A 23,381-nucleotide genomic window follows, 5' to 3' on the forward strand; every position below is an offset into this window, starting at 1 on the left:
GTAGAGCAACTCTTACTGTCACTTCAAATATCAACATATAAGCCCAAACATGAATAGTTTTTACGTTTCAGACGTTTGTTTGAGAGCTGGCCAAAGACAAAAGCAGGTCTGGTCAGAGCACGTTGCCGTAGCAACCACCAACTGTCACTTAACTCTTGCAGGTGTCCCTCTGATCGACAGCAGCAGGTAGGGTAAGAACGAGAGGGAGACAGAGAGAGAGGCACGCACACACACACACACTCACACACACTCACAACTCCACAACTTGGCCACTGGGTGAGCTAGAGGAACGCGGTCTTCGCCGGGCATGGTCTTCGCCGGGGATGCAGTGGAGTGGCCCGGGGGGGGGGGCAAGCACACTTCACAATTTCCACAGGAATGCATATGGTTTACCCACAATGCCCCGTTAAGCGGCCCAAAAAGTCCATAGACAATGAATTGGGCAATATTGAAAACGCCACAGCTCGGCCTCTGGGTGACGTAAAGACACGCGGGAGAGAAATCGCCATTGAAATTCAATGGCGGAACTTTGAGAACAGAGTGAGCAGAAAACGTTTTTGAACTTTTTGTACACATTTTGCACACTGCTCCCACGGCTACAATTGTATGTCTATATTAAAAAATGTTACATGGAAACGTAGAGCAACTCTTACTGTCACTCAAAATATCAACATATAAGCCCAAACATGAATAGTTTTTACGTTTCAGCTGTTTGTTTCAGAGCTAGCCAAAGACAAGCGGAGGTCAGGCTAGAGTGAGTTGCTATGACAACGAATTTGCCACTGTCAACAGATGTGTTGATAGGACTCAAAACAGGTGCGGCCGGGTGGCAGAGAGAGTGGACCAGCATACAGACACACACACTCACACATACACACACACACACACACACCCCACAACTCGGCCCCTGGGTGAGCTAGAGAAACGCGGTCTTCGCCGGGGGGTGCAGGGGAGTGGCCCAGGTGCAGGGGTGGGGCAGGTGCAGGGGTGGGGAGGGCCCAGAGGCCACTGACCTGCCCCCTACTGGCTGTGAGGGGCAAGCACACGTCACAATTTCCACAGGAATTGTCCCTGTCTAGTTATTATTATTATTATTGTTATTAGGGAGGATGTTGTTGTTTGGAACAAACTGAATCTCGCCTCGGTGGCCAGGGGTTTCCAGCCTTACTCACAGCTCTTTTAACATTGAGGGGTTCTGTTTTAGCTGTTCCTTTGGATACTGGCACTAACTATTATTGTTATTTCCTGTCTGTGTTGCGTTGCAGGAATCAAAGCCACAGATCTGACCAGCCTGCTGGAGCAGTTTGAGGGGACACAAGGTGAGTGACCAGGCTTTAGATATGTGACAGCAGACAATAGGGCTGGGACGACGCGTCGACGTAATCGACTACGTCAATACGTCGACTTGTGTAATGTGCGTCGGTGCGTCGCAAATAAACAACATGGCTGCGACCAGTGGAAACATGGAGGAGGCTACTAGCTAATGTTACACAAGCAATGTAGCTCACCACAGTTTGTATGTCTTGTCTTCTGGTGTTAGTAACGTTAGCTATGTAGCTGGCTAGCTACGGTAGCCTATTGTCATTGTGGTGCTCGCACCTACGTTATCTAGCTCGTAGCTCGCATGCTACGTTAGCATCAATTTAGCTAATCATAACATAGCAGCGAGAGTAACGTTAGCTAGCCATGTAGCTACTAGCTAGCTATGTGTTGTGGTGATGGACAGACTTCTAAATGGCCAGGGTTTTTCCTGCATAGAGAATTATGAGGCGGCCGCCTCCGTCATATTTCTAGCCGGCTCCAGCTCTCGACAAACTGACGGACGTATTTTCTACAAGCGTTGCACTCGGTGGATTTCTGTAATTTCTAACTGCAATTGCGGCACTGCGCCGACGTGGTGGCGGGGGCGCTGTTTGGCAAATAAGTTAGCTTTCGTTTTTGCTAGCGAAATAGCTGATAGTATGTTGACTGCTCAAGGAGAATACATATTTGAAAGTACAGAATGCCTGAGAGCCAGCCAAAGACAAGCAGAGGTCAGGCTAGAGTGAGTTGCTATGACAAAGAATTTGCCACTGTCAACAGATGTTGATAGGACTCAAAACAGGTGCGGCCGGGTGGTAGAGAGAGTGGACCAGCATACAGACACACACACTCACACATACACACACACACACACACCCCACAACTCGGCCCCTGGGTGAGCTAGAGAAACCCGGTCTTCGCCGGGGAGTGCAGGGGAGTGGCCCAGGTGCAGGGGTGGGGGGGTGGGGCAGGGGTGGGGAGGGCCCAGAGGCCACTGACCTGCCCCCTACTGGCTGTGAGGGGCAAGCACACTTCACAATGTCCACAGGAATTGTCCCTGTCTAGTTATTATTATTATTATTATTATTATTATTATTATTGTTATTAGGGAGGATGTTGTTGTTTGGAACAAACTGAATCTCGCCTCAGTGGCCAGGGGTTTCCAGCCTTACTCACAGCTCTTTTAACATTGAGGGGTTCTGTTTTAGCTGTTCCTTTGGATACTGGCACTAACTATTATTGTTATTTCCTGTCTGTGTTGCGTTGCAGGAATCGAAGCCACAGATCTGACCAGCCTGCTGGAGCAGTTTGAGGGGACACAAGGTGAGTGACCAGGCTTTAGATATGTGACAGCAGACAATAGGGCTGGGACGACGCGTCGACGTAATCGACTACGTCAATACATCGACTTGCATAATGTGCGTCGGTGCGTCGCAAATAAACAACATGGCTGCGACCAGTGGAAACATGGAGGAGGCTACTAGCTAATGTTACACAAGCAATGTAGCTCACCACAGTTTGTATGTCTTGTCTTCTGGTGTTAGTAACGTTAGCTATGTAGCTGGCTAGCTACGGTAGCCTATTGTCATTGTGGTGCTCGCACCTACGTTATCTAGCTCGTAGCTCGCATGCTACGTTAGCATCAATTTAGCTAATCATAACATAGCAGCGAGAGTAACGTTAGCTAGCCATGTAGCTACTAGCTAGCTATGTGTTGTGGTGATGGACAGACTTCTAAATGGCCAGGGTTTTTTCTGCATAGAGAATTATGAGGCGGCCGCCTCAGTCATATTTCTAGCCGCCTCCAGCTCTCGACAAACTGACGGTCGTATTTTCTACAAGCGTTGTACTCGGTGGATTTCTGTAATTTCTAACTGCAATTGCGGCACTGCGCCGACGTGGTGGCGGGGGCGCTGTTTGGCAAATAAGTTAGCTTTCGTTTTTGCTAGCGAAATAGCTGATAGTATGTTGACTGCTCAAGGAGAATACATATTTGAAAGTACAGAATGCCTGAGAGCCTTATATTGCATTATATTGCATTATATTTTGAATGGTCATCTGGTGCCTGAATATTGTGTTTTCCTTTACATAAATAATGACATTTCCACCATAAATTGATGCAGAAAGGGCACAAATTGGTGCATATCAATTCACCAGAATGCAAGAAATTAAGTGTTTGATGTTTAAGGACCCCCAGACAGCCCTGCTTCATGGGTCCGATGTCAAACACCACTGGTACCACCTCCGCCTCATTTTGAGCCAGGAAAAACCCTGATGGCCATGTTGGCATTCAAGTTGGCTAAACATAGCAGTGAGTCTGCCCTGTGTCTGGGGCTGTTTGACAGAGGCGGTTACAGTAGTAGTAGCAGGTCGCCGAATTAAAGGTGTGTGTTTAATTGCGGGCCCACAGACAGCCCCCATACATCAGCTGATCATTTAAAGGGGCGGCCGTCTGAGTAATGTGCATGTTACACGCTGCTTTGTTTTATAAGAGCAGCAGCTATTACCCAGAGTGCTTTATAAAGACACTGTTAAACAGAGAGAGACAATACCGCCATTATTTTGGGGGAAATTAAGTGATACATTAATCGAACAGCAAAAAAAAAATCGTTAGACTAATCGATAAATTAGTCGCTAGAGTAATCGACTAATCGAAAAAATTATCGCTAGATTAATTGTTAGAAAAATAGTCGTTAGGGACAGCCCTAGCAGACAATGAAAAGAGCTACCTGGGGGCAAAATCATTTTTCTGTTTTTTACATGTGCTTTAACTACAGATTGTAAGCTTTCAAATGATGCATCATACATTGAAATCGGAAACAAATTGAAGACGACATGAGTATTTGAAAGTTGCTAACCCTGAAATCACAATGCTGAGAAAATGCCCTTCAAAGATTTTGCTCTTTCTCACCTTCACACAGCCAGGTAATGGGCGGTAACAATGTCTGGTTAACCCCACCCCCAACCGCTGTCAGCTGTCAATATCTGTCAGTGTTAGTCACTGGGTCAGATAGCTATAGCTAACATTATTACCTAGCAAGGTATTACCTAAGCTAATTAGCCAGCTTATCATTATGGAGGCTTTATGGTTGTTGATACAAAAAAGTATTGAATCAGAATCCGAATTTATTTTACAGTACACAATAATACAAATCTTTGGCTGTGGTTCTTCAACATTAGCTTTGCAGCAAGGTACATAATCACAACAATACCATCACAATAATCACAAGTAAATAAGTAAAGTAAGTAATGATAAGTAATAAAGTGATAAGTGATGGTAGTCGCACTACAGCAGAATTAAAGTGCAATCAATAGTGTAACATGCTGTGCCTTTTTCTGAGGTGCCTTGTTCTGAGGCGCTGTGGAGTCTGGTGGGCACGGGCATGTGGTGTGGTGCCTCATCAGAACAGAATTCTCTGATCTTGTCAAAGAGATACTTCTGTCTGTCCACGTCAAGTCCGGGTGGGGCTTGCACAGGAAGATCACTTCTGGGGGGCTTGACATCAGTGCGTTTCAGTAGCTGAAACTCGACTGGTTCTGCGTCGTTGTATTCCCTGGCCATAACCACGCCAGGTCTCCGAGCATCAAAGCTGCAACAGACAGCAGACAATACATTAAATTATTGCCCATAATAAATGAAATAATATTACCGCCATACCATGTTCATAAAATGAAATAGGTAATACATGACAATGAATTACCTGAAGTGCTGGTAACTCAGGCAATCAGGAGGTGGAGGGCAAGGCCAGGCACAGTACCACAGCATGAAGTTGTTCTGAAGAGTAAAAAACAAAAAAACAAACACAGTTAGCTAGCTGTACACGGTATCAACAACACAACTTATAAGAACAGCATAATGTGCTATGCGATTGTTTTAGAAAGTCTTACGCAATACCACACATAACTTACTAGCTAATGCTAGCTAGCTAACACGGCTAGCCCAACCCAAGTAACAAAAGAAAAACAGTTAACTAACTGTACACAGTAGCAACAACACAACTTATAAGAACAGCATGTGCTATGCGATTGTTTTAGAAAGTCTTTAAAAAGGCCATACGACGACACAGAACATACTAGCTAATGTTAGCTAGCTAAAGCGGCTAACCCAACACAAACAAACAAAGGAGTGTAGGCTACTTACCCAAAAGCAGAAAGTGTTGTGGTATGTTGATCCCGTGAAATCCGTATGTTGTCCTAGTAAAGTTTCGTTTCTTGGGGACTTTCTTTGCCTTCAGTCATTACTGAACAATTCATTGAGCTAAGCAGTGTTCATCTATGTACAAACTCGAAATACATTCTCAATGAAAACATTGAAACACGGCGCCCTTTGTGTCCCTCCCCCTTGAGCGAGCTTAACAGCCAATCACACCCAAGTGAAAGCATACATGTTATTTCAGGCACCCCCCAAGCGCGTCGGAAAAAGCATGAGAAACAAGCCTATTTTGTTGATAGATTATACTTATTTAATGAACGTAAAACTGTTCGGAAAAATAATGAGTGGGTACTTCAAAGCTTCAAGTTGAATGTTAGCTAAAAAAACGAAAATCTGACTTTTAGGTCAGAAATAGTTTGAAGACTGATTTGACGTAGTTCTGTTTTGCGCCAGGTAACTCCAAATACGCTAAGCTGACACATATAGGGTTGGGTACCGTTTGGGTTTTATTCGATACCGGTGCCAAATCGCTACTTTAAAAACGGTAACGGTACCGAAACGGTACTTAAATCGGTACTTTTGATTAAAGAAAATATATATACTGTATGTGTTTCCTCCAGGATTTGCCGAGCGGCAATGTTTTATATAAGGTGATCAAATACCAACATATCCTGATTCTACAGCTGCAGCAGAACATGGGGAACTACAGCACTGAACATAGGTTACCGTATAATATACATGCGAATGACAGATACGCCCAAGACACACACACACACACACACACACACACACACACAGTGAAAGATAATCAGCTAATTGAATATGAAGTACACAAGAGTACACACAGAACCGGGAACGCGCATACAGCACTGAACAACATCCGTAGAATATAAACTTGTGACTGACAGTCACATACATACACACACACACACACACACACTGAAAGATTATCAGCTCATCAATATGACGTAGGCCTACATGAGAGTACACACACAAAACGGGCTAACGTTACTCATTAACTGTTTACACAAGTAAAATCACAGTGTGACAGTCAGATGAAGCATTCAGTAAACAACCAACAGCAAGGTAATGCATATTATCAGCTGAGAAAACCAACTTTGACCTTTGATGACACCGACATGAGCCCTGTTTTCCCGTACCTCCGCCGTTCTGTTCGTGATGATTTTAGATTATTTTTCCCCGCACATATCTGACCTGTAATTAGACCACGTGACCACAGCTTCCTTGTGTCTCTTATTGTCCAAATGTTCCCTGAATTTTAGCTGCATGTTTTTCCAGCATGTAAATCCGCTGTCAATAAAAATTGAGATTGAGATTCAGACCAATCACAAAACTGTTTTGCAAGCGCGTCGCCTCGCACTTGTTGAGAGCGATTCAGTCTCGATTACGTGCACTGAGTGGAACATTAACAGGCGATGTCACGTGCGGTTGCATGTAACGTCCGTTTCGGACACTAGGGGGCGAGAGAGGAACCGAAACGAGGAACCGAAATCGCTGTTGCAATTCGGTTCGGTAGGTACCGAATAGGGCTGCCACAAACGATTATTTTCATAGTCGATTAGTCACCGATTATTTTAACGATTAGTCGACTAATCAGATCATAAATTACAGTTTATCGCACAATTACTCAATCGCTCTTATTTAGCTATCATCTTCTAAATCAGCTTCTAAATGTAGCTTGAAGTTGTTAGTTGTTGTTGTAGGCATGTGCTAACTAAAAATAAAGACAATTAAAATGATTGTTCACTCAAAAATAGATCTTTTAATGAACTTGCAGCAGCAGCATATTTATTTCTGGCATCACTTGCATGTAATGTAATAGTGCAAAACAAAGGGTATCGTGCATCTTCTCAGGCATCAAACACATTTTTAAAATGTAGTACTCAGCAGTTTGCACTCTCTACTACAGGGGTCGGCAATTAGGTTTGGCCTCGGGCCAAATTTTTTTTGAGCCACTAGATGGCGGGCCCGAACTTTTTTTTTTTTTTTTTTTTTTTTTTTTTTTCTAACACCAGGGGAGCCACCCCTCCTAAATGTCGTTGTTTGGTACCTGTACTGTAGCAATGACAATAAAGACCATTCATTCATTCCATTAATTCATTCATAAGTAATTGATTGTTAAAAAATGTGACACATTCTAATGCTTTGACTTTTCTTTCGAAAAATGTACACATCGCTAGTCAACTAACACAGCTTGTTTTGTGAGCCTGCTAACAATGTAAAGTAGTGTTGTAGTTAATAGAGATGCTCCGATCAGGGTTTTTGGTGCCGATCACCGATCACCGATCACTGGAATCAGTGATCTGCCGATCCGATATCACCGATCACCGATCACAGCGTCGAAAATGGCAATTGAAGCATTCTATTTATTGTGTAGCATTATTTATGTTTTTAATTATTCTTAACACCATTGACATTGTATATTAAGTATTCAAATGAAATTAGGAGATGAGAAAGTATCATGAATTGACAACCATGTAGTGACCGCTCGTTAGTGAGCAGAGTATTCGTAATTCACGGCGTTCCAGCCTGTACAAAGCACTGTTGATATGTTTGTGTTTACTCAATCACCCAGGTTGCTTAGCGGGTGATATGACGGGATATAAGTGGGACAAAGATGGATGAATGTTGTTGTTGTCAGTACGCATGCAGAGAGTGAGAATAAAGCACATGATTGTTTTTCTACCGGCAAACCGACTACATCGTCCAGTTATTGCCGTCACTCCTACATTGGTGACCCTGACATTCTCTCGAACGTTTTCGGAGATCATTTGAACATGACAACAAACGCAGTTTCACTCAAGCTGCCCGTTTTTTGGGAACAAAATGCCAACGCATGGTTTGCACAAGCTGAAGCTCAATTCGCCCTCAGGGATATTACCGTGGATCATACCAAATACTACTACGTGGTAGCAGCTTTAACCAATTCAACGGCAGCGAGAGTGGTGAGTCTTATTGAAAACCCACCGGCACAGCACAAATATGTTACCTTGAAGGCGCACCTCATAGATACGTTTTGTTTGTCTGAATCTGAACGTGCACGCCAGCTCCTCTCTCTCCCTGGGCTCGGTGACACGAAACCCTCTGAACTGATGGACCACATGCTAGCTTTGCTGGGCGACCATCAGCCGTGTTTTCTTTTTAAAGAGCTTTTTCTGCAACAGTTACCAGACCAGGTTCGTTTTTCAATGGCTAATTCCATCAAAACAGACTTTCGTCAGCTAGCCAAGGAAGCAGATATATTTTTCTCAGCTGGGAAGAAGTGTTTTACAGCCACCATGGATGAGTTTGGGTTCCAACCACTCTCCATCTCCGCTACTGCTGTGGCCCGACGGGTGAGGCCGTCGGGGTTGTGCTTTTACCATATGAAATTCGGGGACAAAGCTAAGAAGTGCCTACCACCATGCAACTACAGTGTGTCGGGAAACGCACAGGCCGCCACTCATTAGCAGCTGTGGGTGCCGGCCATTCTGCAGGCTTGCTGTACGTCACTGACTCCCTCTCCGGCCGCTGTTTTCTGTGTGACACAGGTGCCCAGGTGAGCGTGCTGCCCGTATCGGCAATAGACATTAAAACAGGGAAACAAGGACCCTCCCTTGAGGCTGCCAATGGCAGTGCTATCGCTACCTTCGGCAGGCGCACTGTGGGTTTGTGTTTTGCTGACCAGCGTTTTACCTGGAGTTTTGTGTTGGCCAAAGTGTCTACTCTCCTCTCAGGCGCTGACTTTCTCTGCGCTAACAGCCTCCTGGTGGACGTGGGGAACCGCCGACTCGTCAACGCTGAGACATTCGGCTCTTTGTCATGTGAGCGCAGTGACGCAGCCACAATGAAGCTGTCCAGTGCTGTCTCGCCGGCTGACGATTTTTCTCCTCTTCTATTGGAGTTCTCAGACATCACAACACCTACCTTCTCGGCTGCTACCACCAAACACGGCGTCATGCATTACATCTCCACGGAAGGCCCACCAGTGCATGCCAGGGCCCGTCGCCTCGACCCACACAAGCTCACCATCGCGAAAGAGGAGTTTGCAGCCATGGAGGCACTTGGCATCATTCGCCGTTCTGACAGTCCTTGGGCCTCGCCTCTCCATCTCGTTCCCAAGTCCAACGGAGGCTGGCGTCCGTGCGGCGACTACCGGCGTCTAAATGATGTCACCACACCTGACCGTTACCCCGTTCCACACATTCAAGACTTTTCAGCCCATCTAGCGGGCGCGTCTATTTTTTCTAAAGTGGATTTGGTACGGGGATACCACCAGGTGCCAGTTAGCCCTCAGGACGTCCCCAAGACAGCGGTTATAACACCATTCGGACTTTTTGAGTTTTTGAGGATGCCGTTTGGCCTCAAGAATGCTGCCCAGACCTTTCAGAGGTTGATGGACGCCATGCTGGGCAACCTCCCTTTTGTGTTTGTCTACCTAGACGATATCCTGGTAGCTAGCACGTCCAAGGCAGAGCACCTATCCCACCTCCGTCTCCTCTTCAGTCGCCTCCGGGAACATGGATTAATCATCAACCCAGCAAAGTGCCAGTTTGGACTGCCTGCCATGGATTTCCTCGGCCACCACATCACTACTGCTGGGGCGGTCCCGCTGCCATCAAAGGTGGACGCTGTGCTGCAGCTCCCACGCCCTACCAGCATTAGAGCTTTACAGGAGTTCCTGGGGATGGTGAATTTCTACCATCGATTCATCCCCCAGGCTGCCCACCTAATGCGACCCCTGTATGGGGCTCTCAAGGACAAGACCCCTAAGCACATCATCGCATGGTCCGACGAAATGTCAAAGGCATTCTCAGACACCAAGGAAGCCCTCGCGAGCGCGACCATGCTGACTCACCCCGTGCCTGAAGCTTCCGTGGCCTTGACAACTGATGCCTCAGATTATGCCGTTGGAGGCGTTTACGAACAGCTGGTCAAGGGGGTTTGGCAACCCCTGGCATTTTTCAGCCGACAACTCCGCTCCAGTGAGCAAAAATACAGCACCTTTGACCGAGAGCTCCTCGCTCTGTACTTGGCAGTCAGGCACTTCCGTTTCCTGCTGGAGGCTCAACCACAAACCCTTGATTTTTGCCATGGCTAAGGTGTCGGAGCCGTGGTCTGCCAGGCAGCAGCGTCATCTGGCTTATATCTCCGAGTTCACTACAGACATTCGGCATGTGGCGGGGAAGGACAACCCTGTAGCTGACTGCCTCTCTCGTGCCACTATCGGGGCTGTCCACCTCGGCATCGACTACGCCCATATGGCTGCGGATCAGGTTTCGGACCCAGACATCCAGGCATGCAGGACTGAAGTTTCTGGCCTCCAGTTGGCGGACATCCCCTTCAGTGACGACGGCACAACGCTGCTTTGTGACGTGTCCATGGAGCAGCCGCGCCCCGTGGTTCCACATGCATGGAGACGGCAAGTTTTCGAGGCCATACATGGCCTCTCACACCCAGGCAGGAAACCTTCGCAGCGCCTGATTGCGGCGAAATTCGTCTGGCCCAGGATGAAGGTTGACATTGGTGGGTGGGTCAAGACCTGCGTGCCATGCCAACGTGCGAAGGTCCATCGTCATGTTAAGGCCCCGCTGGAGCGGTTCACGGTCCCAGAAAGACGCTTCGACCATGTCAACATTGATCTGGTGGGTCCCCTTCCCGCCTCCAGGGGGTACACTCACCTTCTGACGATGGTGGACAGGACCACCCGTTGGCCAGAGGCCGTCCCACTGACGGAGACTACCACAGCTGAGGTGGCCCGCGCATTCATCGGCACCTGGGTCTCCCGGTTTGGGGTCCCCTCAGACCTTTCCTCTGATCGGGGGGCCCAGTTCACTTCTGGCTTATGGACTTCCATTACTCAGCAGCTGGGTGTCTCCCTCCACCGCACTACGGCTTACCACCCACAGGCCAATGGCCTGTGTGAACGTTTTCACCGGTCCATGAAGGCTGCCCTTAAAGCCGATCTCCGGGGCGACGGCTGGGTCGACAGGCTTCCTTGGGTGATGCTGGGACTCCGTACTGCACCTAAGGAGGACCTCCTTTCGTCCTCTGCTGAGCTGGTGTACGGCCAACCCCTCCGGGTTCCGGGGGATTTCCTCCCCTGTGCTACGGTCCCCTGGTCAGCACCAGAACAGCGAAGTGCGCTGCTGGACAAGGCCAAGTCCTTCCGGCCGATCCCTACCTCATGCCATGGCGTTCCTAAGGTACGTGTCCCGCCTGATCTGAAGGCAGCGGGGTATGTCTTTATCCGCCAAGACGCCCATCGAGCCCCTCTGCAACCGCCCTATGATGGTCCCTACCGGGTCGTGGAGACAGGCGACAAATCCTTTATTATCGACATGGGGGGTAGTAAGGAACGCATCTCGGTGGATCGCCTTAAGCCAGCTCATCTGGACTTGGACCGTCCCATCGAGGTGGCCCACCCGCCCCGCCGCGGTCGCCCCCCTGTTAAAACAGTCCCGACCCTAGCTCCTGCAGACCCCCTGCCCTGCCGTCCGAGGCCGGCCAAACGTCCGCCTGTTGTTTTTCCCCTGCCTCGGTCTCCTGTGCCTGCTCAAGGGCGCCAGAGTCGCTTTGGGCGAGTTATCAGAGTCCCTGACCGTTTTTTGGGGCCGGTTCTTGTGAATTCTGGGGGGACGTGTGTAGTGACCGCTCGTTAGTGAGCAGAGTATTCGTAATTCACGGCGTTCCAGCCTGTACAAAGCACTGTTGATATGTTTGTGTTTACTCAATCACCCAGGTTGCTTAGCGGGTGATATGACGGGATATAAGTGGGACAAAGATGGATGAATGTTGTTGTTGTCAGTACGCATGCAGAGAGTGAGAATAAAGCACATGATTGTTTTTCTACCGGCAAACCGACTACATCGTCCAGTTATTGCCGTCACTCCTACAACCATCTGTTTTATTGAATTCACAACCACCTGTAGCTTACTTCAGGAAAAACAAATAAAATGTGAAAATAAAAATCTTAATAAATAAAATGTACACTGTCACATCAAATGTGCAACATTCCACTCGAATGAGAGGAACTAGGGGCTCTTAGAGAACTTGGAGCTTATACTGTAGCTTTCCTGAGGAACAATAAACATACCCAAACTAAACTGCAACATAAACAGGCTATAGCCAAATATAAAATACTGTTTCAAGTCAGTCAGTTTCAAGTCATATTTAGGAGGAGATAAGACAGCAAGTCAGCAATAATCAATAAAACAAAAACAAAAAACATTTCACCTAAGGAGATTTCAGACTCAAACCTTACTTCTGATTAAGCAGCATCACTGTCAGATTAGCCTTGAGAAATACAAGCATCTCAGCGTTTTTGGCACTCAGCCTGTTCCTCTTATCATCTCAAATATGTCCTGCTATGCTGAAAAGTCGCTCGCTATCTACACTTGTGCAAGGTGCACAGAGAAAGACCTAAAACTCTCGCGCTAATAGTTGTTGTTGCTATGGACCTTAGTCTAGCTTAGTGACTTCCTGCTCGCGGGGTCACATGACGTCGCTGAACACTACCTACACTACGCTCGTGAAGTCGCGCTGGAACTCTGACCAGCACTCGTGGAACACCTCTCGTCCAATCAAAGCACTCGGTCCCTTTATGACGTCGAGCCCAGTGTGCGCTTCGGCGCTCTCGGAGCGAATCGACGAACGCAGCAAATGCCGTATGATATTCGTGGTATTGAAAGTCCTTGCGTGCGTTCCTCCGCGAGGAATTTCTTTTGCGCAGACATTACAAACTGCATATTTGTTGTCTCTTTCCGACACTGTGTAATATTTCCAGACTGGCGACGCCATTTTGTTAACTGATCGGTCGTGTTTGATCGGCCGTTTTGAGAACTCCGATCAAAACCGATCAAGGCCATATCGGCCGATACCGATCGGCGCCGATCAGATCGGAGCATCACTAGTAGTTAACTAGGTAACAATGTAAAGTAGTGTTGTAGTTAACTAGGTAACAATGTAAAGTAGTGTTCTAGTTAACTAGGTAACAATGTAAAGTAGTGTTGTAGTTAACTAGGTAACAATGTAAAGTAGTGTTGTAGTTAACTAGGTAACAATGTAAAGTAGTGTTGTAGTTAACTAGGTAACAATGTAAAGTAGTGTTCTAGTTAACTAGGTAACAATGTAAAGTAGTGTTCTAGTTAACTAGGTAACAATGTAAAGTAGTGTTGTAGTTAACTAGGTAACAATGTAAAGTAGTGTTGTAGTTAACTAGGTAACAATGTAAAGTAGTGTTGTAGTTAACTAGGTAACAATGTAAAGTAGTGTTGTAGTTAACTAGGTAACAATGTAAAGTAGTGTTGTAGTTAACTAGGTAGCAGTCCAATCCATTACGTTGCAGTATTTTGGCTTGACTAGCAAGTTTGTGTTGTGATTCTCAACAACGTTGAAACGTAGTTTCACCCTTTTCCATAGTTTTGAATAATAAATGTGTGGACTGACGATGTAGCGCAGCCTAGCTTATTCTAATAATTATTTAACATACTTTCATTCTGAATGATTCCCCCCTCCTCCCAGACAAGGTCACATTATTATTGGATTGGTTGTTTGCCTGCCGGGTGAAGTTAGCTAAACATTTAACCTGCTAACTATCAAGAGAAACATCATGTCACTCTCCAAAGGTGTAAAGAGGAAAGTTGACGGTGAAAACAGGGCATTTAAAGAGGAATGGACAGCGAACTATAATGTTCATCCTACCTGGTTTCATCAACGCAAAGCCGTTGTGAGACTCACATCTTCCGTGCTCACAATGTTTCCTTTCTATACATGCGAGTCGTCCTTTTCCTCAATGAATATGATAAAGACGCACGAGAGGAATCGATTGATGCAAAAAAAAAAATGAGAACTGCCTGCGGATTAAAGTGACGTCCATATAACCAGATATCAAGCAAATACTGACCGATGGGAGATGCCACTTTTCACATTAAGTGAGTACCAAGCCTGTCGTTATTGTATTTAATAACCTAATTGTATTTTGTATATTTTGAATGAATGGCTCATTGTAATTATTATCCCTAATAGCGTGTTTGCTCTGTCGTTTCAGGAGCATAGGCCTATGCACCACCACCCCTCGCATAAGCGGATTACTTTTCTTTCTTTTCTTTTTTTCACCGATTTTGTTGTCAATGTTTTTCAGAATATTAAACTGAATTTGCTTTGTTACTGTTCATATGTGTGTTGCAGTCACATATACGTAAACATTACGTTTGAATTATTTACTGAGCTGGTGTTATTTTTTTCAAACCACACACGGCTATTTCAGCACTACACGTTGTCCACCTACTTATGATTCACTATGAGGGGTTCAGCGTCAGTGCGCTTCGGTGCACCCCGCTGCCTGATTGTCTGTCCCTGTGTCATTCACTCTCAACATGGATAAAAGTACAATAAGCATTATTCAGGTGGAGGTAGATTCTCTATTCGGACATTATAGGCGCTATATGTGGGACTGTCGGTCGGATATTGTAAAAAAAAAAAAAAAAAAAAAGAAAAAAAGTGGATTCTCCAAATATTCTGCTGGGCCAAATATTATTGGTGATGGGCCAGCAATGGCCCGCGGGCCGCCTATTGCCGACCCCTGCTCTACTACATTTAAAAAATGTGTTTGATGCCTGAGAAGATGCACGATACCCTTTGTTTTGCACTCTCCCTCCCTCTCTCTCCCCCCCTCTCTCTCCCCCCCCCCCTCTCTCTCTCTCTCTCTCTCTCTCTCTCTCTCTCTCTCTCTCTCTCTTACACACACACACACACACACACTCACTTTCTCTCACTCACACACTGACAGCCAGTCTGCAGTACCATAGCCAACTACTGATCCAACAAACAGAAAAGTAAACCAGATACAAAACAAGTAGTTCCCTAGTTTGAAAGGAGGAAATAAATGCATTTCTCTACCTTAGTGGGAGACCTGGCACTGGGAGGAGGCAGCTAGTTTCTAGTAGTCAGGGCTGTAGGAGGTGGTTGCAAGGTGTAGGCAGGCTTGCAAGGTGTCATCAGCCACTGTGGATCTGTCATCGAAAAGGCAATCTGCAGCCTCGAGAAACGCTTTTCACAATTTCGCCGTCTTTGAATGACTTTTTGTGTTTAACAAGAACGTGACTGACGCGATAAGAAGCTATCGTTGCAGCCGTACGTTTTCGCTCTTTTGCCACATTTCCCTTCTTCGAAATAGCCATCGTAGATTTGCAGATCAGACAGACGCACTTCCAATATCACATCGTGTAAAAAAGTCCTCCTCCCATTCTGGATGGAAGTTGTACGTTATTGGTTTCTTACTTGGTCCAGCTTCCCACTCATTTGTATACCCTTTCTTTAGTATTATATAGTAGAAATTGGAAGGCTAACTAGGTAATTAGTCTCGCCGGTATTTTGTATTTTGTAGTTGGCGCTGTTGACTGCGCATGCGTGGTGAACCGTGTGTTAGGTGAAAAGATCAGATCTCAGACTGGCTTACCTGTATGTCAATCAAGTGTCAAAAGCCATAGTGAGGATGGATGATTGGCAAACTTTTTTTTTATTTGTATTTTTATTATCTCCTTTTGGGTTTTGTTCAATGCCATGCGATCTACCCATACTACCTTTGCGATCGACCGGGGCAACCCTGCTTTAGACGTACGAGGACGGGAAGACATTTCTCCGTTTGTTTTTCCGGGGATGTCACGTTTGCCCCGGAAGACCGACACTGCGCATGTACCGTATTTTCCGGACTATAAGTCGCTCCTGAGTATAAGTTGCATCAGTCAAAAATGCGCCATTAACTCTTTGACTGCCAGCCATGTTCAGAGCGGAGAGCTCCACACTGCCAGACTTTTGGGGCATTTTCGCTGAACTTTGAAGACCCACCAAATATTGACTTTTCGGACTACATAAACATTGAACATATCTACCAAAACTTTAGACTCTCTTCTTTCATCAGAAAAAGAAAGTTTGTTTCTAGCCTCTTTGAGTGTTTAGAAATCGGCCGTAGAACATAGGGTGGTTTCAGCAAAAACACCTGATTTTGACCAATAAACAGAGAAAACGAGCTTTTTCTGCAGAGAAGCAAATTCAAGCAAAACGGTGGCTGACGTCCACATATTTTAGTTTTAGTGACACCTCAAACATCTGAAAAGTTGTTTACTTCTATGAAACAATAAAAACAACACAGGAAAAAAGGCTTTTGATGACAAAATAACTACATTTATTCACAGATTTAGAACTTTTTATTTTTTTCATTTTCATTTTTCATTTTCCATTTTTTTTTTCATCATCACTCAATAATAATTTTTTTCTGTGTGGTAGGCTTTGAAGCACTCTCCTGAGTGCAGGGGTACATGGCAGGACCTGCACCACATTCTGGTCTCTCTCCTTTTACCCCTTCGAACGCAGACCCTACATTTTCTTGCTGGCTTTGTGTTATTGCTGGTGGGCCTTAATTTTTCCAACTCATGCCTGGCCATCCGGCCATCCAGCCTGCTGTCTGGGTCTCTCTGTCTTGCGGCCCTGGTTTGTCGGACCTCCTCTTCCTCCTCTTCCTCCTCCTCCTCCTCCTCCCCCCCCTCCTCCTCTCTCCCCCTCCTCCTCTCTCCTCCTCTTCCTCCTCCTCCTCCTCCACATAGGTTTTTTCAGTCCACGACCTCGCCACCCTCCTCACAAACTCCAAGTGTGTTTTGCACTTCCCCGGGTTCCTGGCCTTGTACAGCACATATGCATTGAACACACACAGCTGAAATAAGTACCGTATTTTCCGCCCTATAAGGCGCACCGGAGTATAAGGCGCACCTTCAATGAATGGCCTATTTTAGAAAATTTTTCATATACAAGGCGCACCGGCTTATAAGGCGCACCGGCTTATAAGGCGCATAGAATAGATACTGCAGTCAAACGTTTGACTGGGGTTGCGTTACGCCCAAGCTCCACCTACTGCGTTGCGTCACCTCTCCATCGGTGTTGTGTCAACTTCCCGTTGTCCAAGCTCCACCTGAGCGTTGTCACCATCAACGTTCTACCTGCTCCACTGTCAAAAATATATATTTTTCCACCTCAAGTATCAGCCGTTCGTCATCCATTTTTGCAACAAGCGTCAAGGACCTGCGGTGATTCACAGCTGACTCGCGTGAATAGCAATTCGCAATAGCTGCAACCACGAGATATAGAGTAGTTAGCTACAAGCATTTTCAATCTGCTATTATCTCTATTAGTGGATTAACCGCTGTGGTGATTTAACAGCTGATAAAAATACATCAAGTAGACTACAAACAGAGCAAAACAACACCAGAAAACAACCAATAGGCTATACAATTATAACCAACAACCAATATGTGACAGCTCCTGGTGAAATGTGCAACGTACTTTTTCAGTTTTTACACATGCTTAAACTACAGATTGTAAGCTTTCAAATGATGTGTCATACATTCAAATCAGAGAAAGATTGAACACGACAGGCGTATTTGAATGTTGGTTCATCTCAAACACTGAATGGGAGAAAAGTGAATCTCACCAAACCACAACAAACGCTGCTAGCGGCTAACAGCTAACAAAACACATCGCTACGAAGGTCTAAACTGTATTTTAATAACATGACAACATACTGGGAGAACATCGACATGCTAAAAACACATAACTACACATAACTAGATGAACACACAGTTCTTGCTTTTGAACACGAGCTAAAACGAAAGTATGTTTACAAATCAACCCTCCCTTACCGGTAGCCTCCGGCAAACGAGAATAATGAATCCAATACACAAATGATAAGTGTTTAGTGATCGTTAAACTGTTGTTTATTATATCGAGTGGGTACTTTAAAACTTCAAGTTGAAAGCACCAAGAATCTCACTTTGTTCCCTCGGAAACTCTGTTTAGTCTTCTTTACTTGGGGTCTTGTGGTGTGGGACTGTGAGTAAGCACAACACCGGTGTTTACTGATTACCGTAATGCTGCAAGCGGTGTGAGTGTCCGAATTGAACAGTTGGGTGAGTACGGCATCCATTCAGAGCACATGATAGCATAACAATAGCATTCGCGGAGATTCCAAGATGGCGGCCGTCGTTTACTGATTACCGTAATGCTGCAAGCGGTGCGGCTTTGTAGTTTACCAGTCGTACTGAAACATTGTATTATTATTAAAAAAAAAATATTGGTCATGTAATTTTTACATTTTGATCCATATATAAGGCGCACCGGGTTATAAGGCGCACTGTCGTTTTTTTTTTTTTTTTGGGACTTTTAAGTGCGCCTTATAGGGCGGAAAATACGGTATGCCACAAACTTCTTTGACCAGTTGAGTGTTTTCCGTATGAATGGGTAATATGCAATGTTCTGGTCAAGTTTGTCCACCCCATTCATGCAGGCATTGTATGCCACAACACACTGCGGTTTGAGCTGACCCACCTTCTCCTTCTTCCCCTTCTGCCACACCTCCACCCTCTGCATGCTGTCATGGTGGCAGGTTGTCACCATCCTCACCAGACGCTTGTCCTGCCATGCCATAACCAGCACCCTGCCATTGTGCCGCACCACCCTCCCCTCCACACCCAAGTCCTTCTTTGTCGGCTCCCTTATGATCTGCGGTTCCCCCCTGTTTTTTCGCAGTGTTCCGCAGACGTTGGTGTTGGCTTTGATCAACTGCTCACAAAGTTGAACAGAGTTGTAGAAGTTGTCCATGTAAAGTGTGTATCCGTGTCCTGTGAGACGGTCAAGGAGGGAGAACACTGTGTCTGGGAGTGTGTTATGCTGGCCAACATAAGGCTTAATGTTAAAACAATACCCAGTATAAGAGTCACACAGTATGTAGGATTTAATTCCATACTTCACCGGCTTCTGAGGGTTATACACTTTGAATGATAGGCGGCCACGCCACTGCATCATTCCTTCATCAATGCAGATACTTTCAAAGGGCTGATACAGCTCTTTGAATTTGGCTACAACATGATCTAAAATAGGACGCACTTTATACATTTGATCTGTGGCGTCCTGTGATGCATTATTGTTGTAGTGGAGGAACTTCCAGATGAGCTGATACCTGTTCCTGGACATGGTTTTATTGAAGTATGGAGTGGCGTCCTGTGGATCCACACTCCAATACATTTCTATTTTTGGCTTTTTTATGTAACCGGTGATGAAAGTGAGTCCAAAGAATCGTTTCAGTTCTGGGACTGTCACCGGTTTCCATGACCTCCCTCTGGAGTGTCGGGATGTGCCTGTAAAAACTGCTTGGCATACAGGTTGGTTTGATCTGCAATGTGCTGCACCAGCTCATCAGGAATGAGCAGCTCCAGGAAATCAACCGGCCGGTCAGATTTCAGCTCTGCAGCAGCATTCTGGGGTCCAGGGGTTGCCGTGAATGGAACCTTTGTGGGTTGCCAGTCACCGTCACCCCAACCAGCAGCTTTCTCTGAAGACAGCCGTCTCCTTGCAGCAAACCCACTGGTTGAGGCACGTCCTCTGCTCGATTCAGGAACTGTAAAATATTGAAATATATACTATTTTATACAAAATATATATATACAAAAGGCATGTTTTATTGCTTTGTAATGATGTAGTGTAATAGTGTAATAGTAGGGTGTTAGGTACCAATTTTAAAGATTGCTTCTGCTGGTACAATTGATATACATTGTTCTAGAGCATACTCTCAGGAGCACAGAGCACTTTGTTTTATGATGATAGGACATACGGTTGCTGAGATACAACCCATTTTGTGAACCAAGACAGGTCAAAAAGGTCGCGCACCTAACAATGGACACCTGTCTTCCGGAATGGCACCAAATGGACCTTTTTATCACTATATTTTACATACTTTACTTCATAGCTTAAGATAGGTTGGTCACACTGTAATGACATTTTTAGGGATGATAGAAACTACTATGCATGACATTTACAACAAATAAATATAAAAATATTATGCTAATTTAATGAATAATATGCAAATGTATGTGTTAATTTACGCAAATCGGTGGGAAAATCTTGATTAAAAACCGTTTTAACAGCTCCATTCACCCCAATCACTTAAAATAAAGTGTTAACCTATTATAGTATACTATTATAGTATAATTAACAATGCTCCCTTTGTGTTGATTTTAAGTCATATGTGATTAATTCATAAATAATTGTGATTTAAAATCCATATTATGAAAACTATTTCTATAATAGGCGAATCAGTATTGTGACCATGCATGAGTTATGAAAAGCCCATTTTCATATAGGCTATTTATTTATTTAATAAACAATGAGTTATAATCAAAGATCATATATGATCAAAGGACAGCTATGAATGAATGAATGAATGAATGAATGAATGGATGAATGGACTTTATTGTCATTGCTACAGTACAGGTACCAAACAACGAAATTAAGGAGGGGTGGCTCCCCTGGTGTTAGGAAAGGAAAAAAAAAAAACTTTTAGAAAAAAAGAAAAAAAATCACAAGAAGGGAAGGAGCTGGTTTACATAAATAAAGGCTATGTACACTATCCACTGTACTATACTGTACAGACAGACGACTAGGGTTGTCATATTGCACAATAGTATTATTCCACATTTATTTAAAGTGTCGCAGTTTGCAGGCTTGAAATGTACATGTTTGTGCCTCAGCACTACACCTGATTTTTTCAGTCCAGCAGCTGCCATCAATCCGTCCAAACTGTCCAGGGCCCAGAACTTAGGTCTTTGCTGTGTTCAGGGCCTGGACGGCCCTGTGGTAGAAGCTGTTCTTCAGTCTGTTTGTCCTTGCGGCCAGGGTCCTGAACCGCCTTTTCGAGGGCAGCCTGGTAAAGTGTTCGTACCCAGGGTGGGTCGGGTCCCTGGGGATCTTGGAGGCCTTCCTGAGACAGCGTGTGTTGTACAGCTCTTCCAGAGAGGGGAGGGGTGCGCCGGTGATCTTCTGTGCTGTTCTCACAACTCTCTGTAGCGCATTTCTCTCCGCTGTTGTGCAGCTGGAGAACCAGTTGCAGATGCCGTAGGTGAGGATGCTCTCCACTGCGCCGCGGTAGAAGGTCACCAGTATCTCCTGCTTGCTGTGTTCCTTCCTGAGGACTCTCAGGGTGTATAGCCGCTGTTGTGCCCTCTTGATGGTGGCTTTTGTGTTGTCCTTCCAGGTCAGGTCATCCCGCATGTGCATCCCCAGGAATCGGAGGGTTGAGACTCTCTCCACGCTCTCTCCGTCGATGAGCAGGGGCTGGATCTCGGACTTTTTCCTCCTGAAGTCTACGATGATTTCCTGGGTCTTTGACTTGTTCAGCAGCAGGTTGTTAACCTTGCACAGCTTGCTCAGTTGCTCTACCTCATCCCTGTACGCCGCCTCGTCCCCCCCCGAGATGCATCCCACCACGGTGGTGTCGTCTGCAAACTTAACGATGGAGTTGCTGGGGTGGACGGGGGTGAAGTCGTAGGTGTAGAGGTTGTAGAGGATGGGGCTTAGCACGCAGCCCTGGGGGGACCCAGTGTTGAGTCTGAGGGCTGTGGAGGTGTGGGGGCCCACCCGCACCCTCTGGGGGCGGTCGGTCAGGAAGTCCTTGATCCACGCACATATAGAGTGTGATAGACCCAGGTCTAGTAGTTTGGTCACTAGCCTGTCTGGAAGGATGGTGTTGAAGGCGGAGCTGAAGTCCACGAAGAGCAGTCTCGCGTAGCTGTTTCCCCTCTCCAGGTGGGATAGAGTGGCGTGGAGAGTCGTCGCGATGGCGTCCTCTGTGGACCTGTGGGCTCTGTAGGCGAACTGGTATGGATCCAGGTTGGGCGGGAGGCGTGTGAGTATGTGGGCCCGGACTAGTTTCTCGAAGCACTTCATGATGATTGGTGTGAGTGCCACCGGGCGGTAGTCGTTTAGGCAGCTCACCGTGCTTTTATTCGGGACTGGGATGATAGTTGAGGTTTTCAGGCAGGGTGGGATGGTGGCCTGGGACAGGGACTGGTTGAAGATGTTGGTGAAAACCCCGGCCAGCTGGTCGGCGCAGTCCCTCAGCACCCGTCCCAGGACGCCATCCGGCCCCGAGGCTTTCCTGGGGTCCACCGCCTTCAGTACGCGTCTCACTTCATGCTCTGTGAGGGTGAGGCTGCTGAGAGCTGGAGAGAGTGGTGTTTGTGTTGTGGTTACCTCCGTTCGCCCCTCGTCGAACCGGGCGTAGAAGGTGTTCAGCTTTCCCGCCAGCAGGGGGTCGTCCTCTGCGGCTGTGAGCCTGTTGGCTCTGAAATTTGTCATCTGCTGAACCCCCTGCCTCTGAGTTCGTACCTGGATGTCTGCCAGACCTCTAGCTTCAAGCAGAAGCTGTGATTTCAGCCAGTTGCTTGGGATCTTTTGGACATCTTGCCCAGCCAACCTGTTTAGCACAGTCTTAATCACTGCATCAACTTTTCTCATTGAGACGTTCATCGATAAGAGAGCCATTACGACCTCCCGGATTTCATTGGTGTATCTCCCGTCTTCAAAGGTGATAATTGTGTCTATGCATTTAAGTTGCTCTAACTCTTTTTTTTCTTTTTCAATTAGTTTTTGCTTTTCCTCCAGCTCCAATAATGTGTTATTCAGGTCTTCCTGGTCCTGCATTTCCTTGGTCTGTTTGTCTGTCATTTTTCTTTTCTTTTTGCGACAACTGTCAACAGAGGATTTCATTTTCCGTTTGAGTTCATCAAGCTTTCTCTCTGTTTCTCTCTGTCTTTCCTCAAATGTTGTCTGTTCCTTCTCTGCAATTTCTTTTTCTTTCTCTGCATCTTTTAACTTTTGACATAATCCTTTAATGGTTTCTTTTAGTGTTTTTACCTGCTCTTCTTTTGTCTTTAATTTTTTGTTGAGGTTGCGCACCTTGCTTGTTGCAACCTTTGCACTCACTCTAGCTACTTTATTTGTCACGTCCAATGTTGCTGTTAATGTCTTGCATACTGACTGTGCTTTCTCCAGTTCTGATTTGTCCTTTTCTACAGTGCCCTCCAGCTTAACCTCCAGATGT

The sequence above is a fragment of the Nansenia antarctica genome, assembly GCF_963989245.1.
Source record: "Nansenia antarctica genome assembly, chromosome: 2".
Lineage (NCBI taxonomy): Eukaryota > Metazoa > Chordata > Actinopteri > Argentiniformes > Microstomatidae > Nansenia > Nansenia antarctica.